This window comes from Mytilus californianus, unplaced genomic scaffold (assembly GCF_021869535.1).
Source record: "Mytilus californianus isolate M0D057914Y unplaced genomic scaffold, xbMytCali1.0.p SCAF_11, whole genome shotgun sequence".
NCBI lineage: Eukaryota > Metazoa > Mollusca > Bivalvia > Mytilida > Mytilidae > Mytilus > Mytilus californianus.
In genome coordinates, this window is record NW_026262593.1 from 38,177,797 (window position 1) to 38,188,932 (window position 11,136).

The following is an 11,136-nucleotide window of genomic DNA, read 5'->3' on the forward strand; positions in this document are numbered from 1 at the left end:
GCAATACGAAGATGTGGTATGATATCATGTCAATGCGACAAATATCCACCAGATATCAAAACGACGTATATGCAAGCAACTGAGTTACTGACATATGTAGCCATCTTTTTAACACTTCAATATTATTTACCTCTTCTTTATCGTGCATTTTGGCAGATAGCATTCCAGCAAGACCCTTTTTCGTTGCTAACACGTCGTCATCTTCAGGAGGGTGATACACTTTAAGAATTTCACCATTTGGTTTTATTTGGAAAGAAAACCTTTAAGTAGAAAGAAAGAAAAACATAGTCAACCGTAATGTCAGAAGTTCCCCTGGGATCTTTGTTTTAAGCAATGCTATATACCTGTCCTGTTGAAACAAATATAATATACCCTTTATTCCGTAAGGAACAAATACTGTAATCCTAATCCAGTGACAATAATATTACAGAATGTTTCTTTCACTTGGAACTTATAATATTATGAAGGAACTTCTAATCATGACAATGTTACTTACCTTAACATTAAATGTATCTCATTTAAATAACTTATCCTGGTTGATGTGATATCCCTTCCGATACAGGGGAATTGAAGCAGGGAATCGACCTTATTGGCGTTAGGCATAAGAATAGATATGGTTTTGATGGGGGATAATAACGAATTTTGAGATGATGAAATGCCGATTTGAAGGAATGTGATTCTCAGTTTTTAGAATAATTAAAAAATAAATTCCCACGGATAAGTGGGTTGCGATGAAATAGATAATTACTCAGATATTAAAAGAGTTTTTATTCAGGGGTTATCGAGGGATGAGTTGTGTAGCTTATCTGCTCTTGTGGACATTAAACATATAGACAAAAAGTATGGTAATTAATAATGAAAAAACTTGAAAACTGACATTATAGTCCTGAGTTGTCTATCGATTATCATAACAATAAAATACCCTTAACCCCGACCCTGCATGTCAGTTGAAATAATCACCCCATCTTTTTTCCCCATTACATCTACACAAACCCAAATGACGACGTCCTTTTATTTAATCATGAAAATACTTGTAATACATGTATATAATCAAGCAGACTGATTTGTTTTATTATTATAAATGTCTGTCGTACATTTACAATTTGTCACTGGATAGTATCCGTTTCGTTTTGTCATTTATCGTTTCTTTTTATTTCGTTTTGTGAATTTTCGTTTAGTTCTGTTTCGTGTTGTCAATTTTTCGTTTCGTTCGTTCAATGCCTTTTGTTTTCGTTTCTCATTCTATCAATTTGAAGAAATGAAACAAGTCTCCACAAACATTGTTCGAATAGTTATAAATAAATTATGTCGATTTGACAATATTCATGCCAAGGTTGTATTTTATTTTGCATGTCACTGAGGTTCCAGTTACATTTAAACAATAAAGCAAGCTATAACCATGGTCCTACATGAAAATAATACAGAAGACACTGTAGTACAATTAGTTCAGTAGATTGATTTCATAAGCTATTAGACATACATTTAGTTAAGCTTTTCATAACGTTTCGTATATTTTTAAAGATCTATATGATATACTATCAGATTTCATAGTTTTTATCAATTTGTAGAATAATACTATTTTATCATATACATATCATTCGACACCGTGACAGTCTTGAAAGAACTGGAATTAGATTTTAAGTATTCGATGTCGGATTTAAATACAAAAGCGGATGACAAGATTGGTTATACTAATGCCCTAATATGGTGTTTGTTATTTATTTAGAAACTACTACTTTTTTTTAATAAATTATATATAAGTATAAACATGCTACCTTTTCGTGTATTTCTTTTTTCATATTGTACTTCATACAATGAATTACCGCATTTTGTGACCCCCCCCCCCCCCCCATTTATACAGGAAAGAGCAAGGAAACATCCATTTATCACCTTTTATTTGATAATCCAATAATCCAATATACCCAATAGTTATCAAAGGTACCAGGCTTATAATTTGAAACGCCATACACGCGCTTCGTCTCCATAAGACCCATCAGTGACGCTCAGATCAAAATAGTTAGAAAGCCAAACAAGTATAAAATTGAAGAGCATTGAGGACCCAATATTCCCAAAGTTGTGCCAAATACGTACGGCTTAGGTAATCTATGCCTGGGATAAAAAAAAATCCTTAGTATTTCGAATAACTCATTCTTTGTAAACAGTAAATTTATTAAAATGACCGTAAAATTGATATTCTAGCAACATCGAAGTGCTGACTACTGGGCTGGTGATACCATCTGGAACGAAACGTCCACCAGCAGTGCCATCGACCCAGTGTTGTAAATAGTTATCAAATGTACCAGGCTTATAATTTGATACGCCAGACGTGAATTTCGTCTACATAACATAAGACTCATCAGTGACGCTCAGCCCACGTTCAATTGTGTTTATTGCAACCATAACAAAGAACACCTTTTATGTTCAATAGGTCACTGTTCATTATGATAAGATACATTTAAATTACGTTAAGATTCATGTTCAATTCGTATGTACATTATGTTGGTAGAGTTAGAATTTCTGCAATCAGTAATGGGGCTGACACGAGATATAAAGCAATTAAAATTATTTTTGTTCTAGTAAAGCATGAATTCAAGTGTTTATAGATTCAAATAGATACAAACTTTGTTCTCTGAATGAAATCCTTTTTGCAACGAGCCATTAACGTCTGTTGAACGCCGGATTTTAATTGACAATAAGCGATTTTGCATTATTTACTATGCCAAAACCGGGTTCTGCTTTGAGAATTTTAAGGACGAAACCGGGACGTACGCATTGACAAAATTGTGTCCTTCGATTTTGACATTTCCCATTTTGTTTCGGTCCATGAATAGAAATATAAATATTGAGTTTCTTAATCTCCATGTTTAAATATTTATTTTCATACATTTCTTTTCTACTTTTCTATGTCTGTCGGTTGTCCGTCACAGTAACGAATACTAGATACAATTGAGACGAAACATTTTTTGCCGGGTTTCTTTAGACATGGTATAAATGAAGATCGTGCAAAATTTGCTATAGAAACTTTGATCTAAATCGATACAAACAAAACAATTTAAATAGATACTCGTTTATGAGGGGGGAGGGGGCTATTTTGTTCAAGTAGAGTCTGCACTCTCCTTGCGAAGAGAACCTTTGATAGGATAATTGTGTTTTATTTAGAGAATTCCAACTGGTATAAATCAGCTTTTTAATTTTGTTTTAAATCCCACCGTGTGGACATGTACCAATTTAAGCTTCATAGTATATGTAAAGAATCATTTTTAAATGTAACCAGTAATTATCGCGTTTGTTTACCTACACCTGTCAACATGATTTTTTTTAAAATGTTCAATGCCTACTGTGTTGAATCAGATCAGTTTAGAACTGCGATTTTGTAAAATGTTAATACCTAGAATCAGATCAGTTTAGAACTGAGATTTTGTAAAATGTTCAATACCTAGAATCAGATCAGTTTAGAACTGAGATTTTTCAAAAATGCTCAATACCTAGAATCAGATCAGTTTAGAACTAAGATTTTTAAAAAATGCTCAATACCTAGAATCAGATCAGTTTAGAACTGAGATTTTTCAAAAATGTTCAATACCTAGAATCAGATCAGTTTAGAACTGAGATTTTTCAAAAATGTTCAATACCTAGAGTCAGATCAGTTAAAAAACGCGATTTTTTAAAGCTCAATACCTAGAATCAGATCGCTTTAGAACTGAAATTTTTTATAAACGTCAAATACCTAGAGCCAGATAAGTTTAGAACTGTATGTATTGTTTGTTTTTTAAGTGACCCAGTAACATCAAACAATTTTTAAAGATGTCACCAGTAATTATCGCGTTTGTTTACCTGCACCAGTCAACATGATTTTTTAAAAACGTCCAATGCCTACTGTGTTGAATCAGATCAGTTTAGAACTGCGATTTTTTTTAAATGTTCAATACCTAGAATCAGATTATTTTAGAACAGAGAATTTTTAAAAACGTTCAATACTTAAAGTCAGATCAATTAAGAACCGTGATTTTTTTAAAATGCTCAATACCTAGAATCAGATCAGTTTAGAACTGAGATTTTTTATAAACGTCCAATACCTAGAGCCAGATAAGTTTAGAACTGTATGTATTGTTTGTTTATAAGTGACACAGTAACATCAAGCAATTTTTAAAGATGTCACCAGTAATTATCGCGTTTGTTTACCTGCTCCAGTCAACATGATTTTTTAAAAACGTCTAATGCCTACTGTGTTGAATCAGATCAGTTTAGAACTGCGATTTTTTTTAAAATGCTCAATACCTAGAATCAGATCAGTTTAGAACTGTGATTTCTAATAAATGTCCAATACCTAGAGCCAGATAAGTTTAGAACTGCGTGTATTGTTTGTTTATAAGTGATCCAGTAACATTAAACAATTTTTAAAGATGACCTTGTAACCAAAAGGGGGTAGGTAATCTACTGGAGCCCATTTTTGTGACTGATATATTTGTTTTATATGTTTTGGGCATTGTCCCTTTCAAGTTTTTTTTAATAAACCTATATTCACTGATATATTCACTGAGTGACTTAGTGTTATATACAGAAAAAAAATATACAGAATGTACGAGTCTTAAAGATCTGAACGATGAGCAATCCCCTTTCCCAGAGTAGAAGTTATAACAATAAGTTAGATTAAAGAACTCGAAATGTTTCCAGTTGCCTGACATAATCCTTTTGAATCCGTTCGTTGTTTGTCTGTGTAAAATTATCAGTTAATAATCCACAAAACAAGGTTCAACCCACCATTTTTTCTTAAAATGTCCTGTACCAAGTCAGGAAAATGGCAGTTGTTATCTTATAGTTCGTTTCTGTGTGTGTTACACTGTCGTTTGTTTTTTGTTGCACTTTAGTGTTTCTGTTGTTTCGTTGTTTCCTTCATATAGTTTCCCTCGGTTTTAGTTTGTAACCCGAATTTGTTTTCTCTCAATCGATTTATGACTTTCGAACAGCGGTATTCTACTGTTGCCTTTATTTAGGATCAAGTTATAATTAAGGATTGCATTGACATTTTTACAGTTGCAAACCATGGAAACAATGCAGGTTTGAAAGCACAAATATAACTGGTGAGGATACACTTGTGGTAGGGTTCAGTTTGCTATGTTGTGATTTGTGTACTTAGTCTTTTGTTGGTCTGTCTTTTTCTTTTTTAGCCATGGTGTTGTTAGTTTATTTTCGATTTATGAGTTGGAATGTTCCTCTGGTATCTTTCGCACCTCTTGTGAAATTATTTTTTATTTGTGTATTGATGATCGATTAAGAATTTTATTCGTATTGTTTTGATTGGAACTGCAATTGCTCAGGAAACATGGATTACCTCTCTTAATGAGAGAGTTCTGAATTCTGAATTTTGAAATTGGAATTCCAAAATATGAATTACCCTTTTCTGATTTCATACAACTGCATCATTTCTGACTTCCTTAAGGTATTTTAATAATCAACAGTATAAATTGTAAGGAGTAATAGTATTGTTTTTGGTGATTAATAAAGGCAACAGTAGTATACCGCTGTTCAAAAGTCATAAATCGATTGAGAGAAACCCCATACAACAATATAAAACCGATAGTAACACATCAACTATAAGAGGAAAACAACGAAACAACAAAACACTGAAGTGCAACAAAAAACAAACGACAATGCAACATACATAGAAACGAAGATTACATGGTTTTCATTGGTTTTATATTAAAATCCCGTAAAGAAGTCAGAATAGGTGCAGTTGTAGATTTATTTGGTCAACAACAATAAGGCAGAACCGTACTTTTGATTTTATGAATTATCTTCTTGAATAAAAAGCATCAAACAATTAAATACCATATAAAAAGATGATGTGGTATGATAGCAAATGAGACAATTATTCACCAAATTTAAAATGAAGTGAATTTAAGCAATTACAAACGTTAGCAGTATAATATACACGCATTTAAATATTCATTTATTCCCAGAACTTTATTTATCCATGTATTTATGCAATTATTTGAACTGCAAAATTGATAGCGTCTTGCTATACAATACATTGACAAACATTGAGGCATGAATACCGTTTTCGTCTTAATTATTTCTTAAAGTATTACATAATGTAAAAAAATGCAAAATAATTGGAAAAGTTCTATATGACGCACCAAATATGTAATGTGATTTTACGTACAGTGGGTTGTCATTTTGATAAATTATAAAGAAAAATATACAGAACACAACAATGCAGGTTAATATTCATATGAATTAATAAAAAGGAAATGGAATTTTTTATTAAAAGGTGAAGATGGCCAAGTTAGTATATTTGAATTGTTTACGTCTGTTTCTATGGCTTCTAATGGGTTAATGTAAAGGAATAATTTAGAATTTTGCATCTTATATACGTGTTTATACTAAAATTGTAGTACACAGATTCGAGATTTTTGTAGACTTTTAAATTAAAATCCAATTTTCAGAAAACAATCGATAATGGCAAGTACTAATACTCAAAAATTAATTACCATGGCTGTCTTTGGAAAAACTCGACACACCATTAAACCATAAAAACGTTCACAAAACATTACAAAGAAGATTTAACAACACGAACCCTACAAAAAAACGAACGTGATCCAAGATTCTGCAGAACGGTATCCGATCCTGTTCCACATATGTAAATAATTATATAACCGTCATTTAATGTACACATGTAAGTCTTAGATGCATGCTTTTTTTTATTAGTCTTTGTTGGCTTTGAACAAGCCGTCAGTAACTGTGAGTACCTGTGAGTACTCTCAATCTGTACTAAGTGTCTTTTTGTTGATGGGACATACGAGTATCTGTCCACGGCCACTGCCACTCTGTGTTCTTGTCAGATGTATTTCTATTTGTACCCATTTTATGAGTTAAGCCTTTTATACACTGATTTTTATAGTTTTTGTTCTTATGTTGTACTGTTACACCACTGTCCCAGGTTAGGGCGAGATTTAGCGCCTTCGAACTAGTTTAACCCAACCACATTCTGTATGTGACTGTAATTCAGTTGTTGTCGTTTTTTGCTGTGTTACATTTGTTTTTCGTTCCCGTTAGTTTTCTCGTTTGAAATTTTTACATTTGTCATTTTGGGGCCTTTTATAGCTGACTATGGACTTTTCTCATTAATGATGGTGACCTATATAGTTAATTTTTGGGTCATTTGGTCTCTTTTGGGGAGTTATCTCTTTGGTACTCAAACCACATATTTTTATATGCTTAACACTGTTGTATTCTGTATGTGCTTCTCCCTATTAGGAAAGATAAGTTGTGTTGCTTAACTGCTTTTATAGAAATCAATTATAGATTGGACAAAAAAATATGAGGATTTATAATGAAAAAGCCTGAAGACTGACATAAGTCCCGAATTGTCTATGAATTTTTAATGATCCAGCATTGATTTTTATTGTTATGTTTTACGACTTTAAATTATATTAACACGAAATATCCTTAACACCCACCGTCCATTCCCCCTTTTGCGGTTGAAATGATCCCTCCCCCCTATCTCCTTACGATTACATATACCCATGACTGCATTCTTTTATTTAATCTCAACTTGAAAAAACCTGTAATAAATAACCGAGCAGATTCATAGTTTTTTTTTCTTTATGTAAATGCCCGTCGTACATAGAAAATATATTTATAAATTGTCATGGATATTCTTCGTTTCGTTTTGTCATTTTCGTTTCTTTTTATTTCGTTCTTTCATTTCATGTGTTTTGTTTTCGTTTCTCATGCTAGCAAGTTGAAGAAACGGATCATTTCTCCACAAAAATTGTTCGCAATAACTTTAAATAAATAATGTCGATTTTACGATATTCTTGTCAATATGTTTTTTTTTATTTTGGCATGTCACTTATGTTCCAATTACATTTTACCAATAAAGCAAGATATGAACATGGATCAAAATGTTATGAAAAGAATACAGAAGACATTGTAATATAATTAGTTCAGTAGATTGACTTAATAATTTGTTTGAAATTTAGTTTACTTGAGTTTTTCATCCTGTTCGGTATATCATGAAAGATCAAAATGATATGATAGTAGATTTCATAGTTTTTATCGATTTGCTGAATAATACTATTTTATCATGAATATATCATTTAACACCGTGACCGTCCTGAAAGAACTGGAATAAGATTTTAAATATCCGGTTTAGCATTTAAATACAAAAGTAGACGGCAGGATTTGTTATAATCCTGCCATTGTTTTTCTATTTATTAAGAAGCTACTGTTTTTTTGTAAATTATTTATAAGTATAAGAATGATACATCCCAGCTCCTTTTCATGTTTATTTTAATTATATAATGTACATCATAAAGCTAATACACACACTTTGTGATCCATGTAGAAACATATTTTATAAAGGAGTGAGTAAAAATACACATTCATTTTGTTGATTCAATTCTCAACTCGATAGATATTTATTAATATTATTCTGATCATATATATATATATATATATATATATATATATATATATATATATATCATATTGGTGCATTACCATTTTTTTTAATTCTAATATACTCGTACTCAAAAGTGTCTAACAAATACAAAGATTTACTGCCTTAATGTAACTTTTGAATTTGAGCCAAATAATAACTTGACAATGGTCTATAATGAAACTAACGAAGCTCGTCGGGCTGACTTTCCTTGCAAACTATTGAACTTTCATAACGTGTTGCATATCTAAATATTTCTACCAGTACGCGAAGCGATGATATGAAAATGGCATCCATTCGACCATCTGTTCGTTTAAACCAAATCAATACTCACATACCGCTTGTCAGAAAGCTTGAATACTTGGTAGAACTATTTGTCGTCATATTTGCTTGATTATTATTTACTGCCATTTTGTTTCTATCACTTCAATTTAGAATTTCGTAAAATATCATAAAACTAATTTTTTCGGAATATTGATTACCTGTCTAGTCTATAGATATGAATTTTATACATCTTAACTGTTTTGATTTTATAGAAAAGTTGTTTATTAGTGTGGACTGTGGATTTCACAGTATTCACGCAATAACGTGCGTAACGTCTTTTCTATCTCTTCACACAGTCATTGGATTATAATAGCTTATTCATCTAGGTAATTCAGAGAAAATATTTTTATAGTGTTGTATCTCTCCTGTATTTTTTCTGTTAAACAAATATCTTTGCAATTCTATGATTAAATGTTTCGCATCGTTTTAACCCAAATGTATAAGCTGTTCTTAGCAAATCCAACAATACAGAATTGGGGATATTACAAAGTTAGAAATTTTTTATAACTACTTTGTTTGTAGTGAAACTCCAAAAAAAAAGAATGCTTTATCTGTCTAATTTGTTTGTCATGTCTACTGAAGAAAACAATCGAACATAGAGTTACTCTTCGTGTACGTAAATGCGATTCATATATAAATGTTTATGTCTCAGACAAATATTTATTATATTGAGCTTTCAATCTTAACTTCAAATAAATTGTTTACCACTATTAACCTAATGGTAAATACATCATTATAAGATTCACACGACGATTTGTCAATCTTTTTCAAAATTGAGTGACGAGTCATGGTCTGTGATTGAACGATAGGTGACACTATTATGGTTTTCTTATGCCATTCAATCAGTATATTTCTAAAGTTAAGTGACTTTAAAAGATCAAAATCAAAATAAACAAAAATATATAACATTAAAGTGTTGGCGTCGCCAATAATCGACAAATATTATAGAAAAGTCCAAACAAAGAACAAAATTCCATTCAATCAATTGCATAATACTATCATTAGTAAGAGTCATAAAGAAATACTGTTCTCAAATAAATGCAACAGTAGGCACTGTTAATGCACATTATATAGTTTACCTAACCAAAGACAAAATGACTAGACACGATATATAAGATAAGAATCACCAATAGCAATCAACAAGATTAAAAAAAGATTAAAGTTTGTATTTTCTCCCAGAAACACAGTCTGCAAAAATGGGCTATGAATATGTGTAGTACATTTTGAATAATATGTATAAAAATTTATTAGAATAACCAAGTGCTATTCATTTTTTTTGAAATAATTTTCTTATTTGTTTAAATCTTATTTACAGTAGTTTTTCTATAATATGTTGAAGTTGGACACACAAAAGAAGTCGTTAATCGCATCATTCTATTGTCTCTCAGTGACCAAGATAAATACAATTATTGTCGTTATGATGATTGTTGTAGAATAGAGAATGGAAACGGAGAGTGTTTCATAGAGACAACACCCGAACAAAGAGCAGAAAGCAACCAATGCCAACAAAGGGTCTTCAATGCAGTGACTAAAAACTGTTTACGCATGAAAAATGTGAAATGTTAACAATAACCAGAACAACTTCGTGGCTTTCTAATGCGCTGTGTATCCTATTATCTATGTAGCGTATCTATAGTCCATAATTATACACGATAAATTTCCTGATGCTTTCTGGTCATGTGTTATTCTTAAAAAAGAATTAAAACAACACATTATTTAATTGCATGCGTCCGAAGTCTCCGAACTCACTTGTCATAAACTGATATCATAAAGTAATCAATTAAACAGTGGCATAAAGGACGTTATTGAAGTTAAGGGGGAAAACTATGTTCCGCCATTTTAGGCAATATTGCAAAAAATGAAAATGAAAGACACTGTAGGTGTAATACCACCAAATCAAAGTACGTCCCATACGGTTGCATACGAAAAAGGGTCGTGAAAATATTTCCTTGAATTTGACAGTTGTAGGTAATTTATCCTACATTAAATTGCAGTAAAAAAATTCTGGATCCTCAACATATATTTGAGTGTTTCAAAGCACCATAATTTTTTTATTTGGGGTTTCTATATAAAATTTTGAAAGCTTGAGGTTACATGGTTACTAAAGCTTGCACACAGGTAAAAAAAAGAGGTGAAAATTTGACATGTTAACTTCCAGTGATGGTTTTGTTTCTTATATGCAATAAAATGTTATGTGAAATTTTGTCTATAGTACTGGACAGGATAAATCTTTACTCATGCCAAGTATTTCTTTATTTGAAATGAAATGTTTTATTTTTGCTTCTCGCTTTTAGAATTTTGATCCCCTCAGTATACGCCTACGCCAATATTTAAACTAGAGTATTCCTATATTTTTTGACACACAAGAC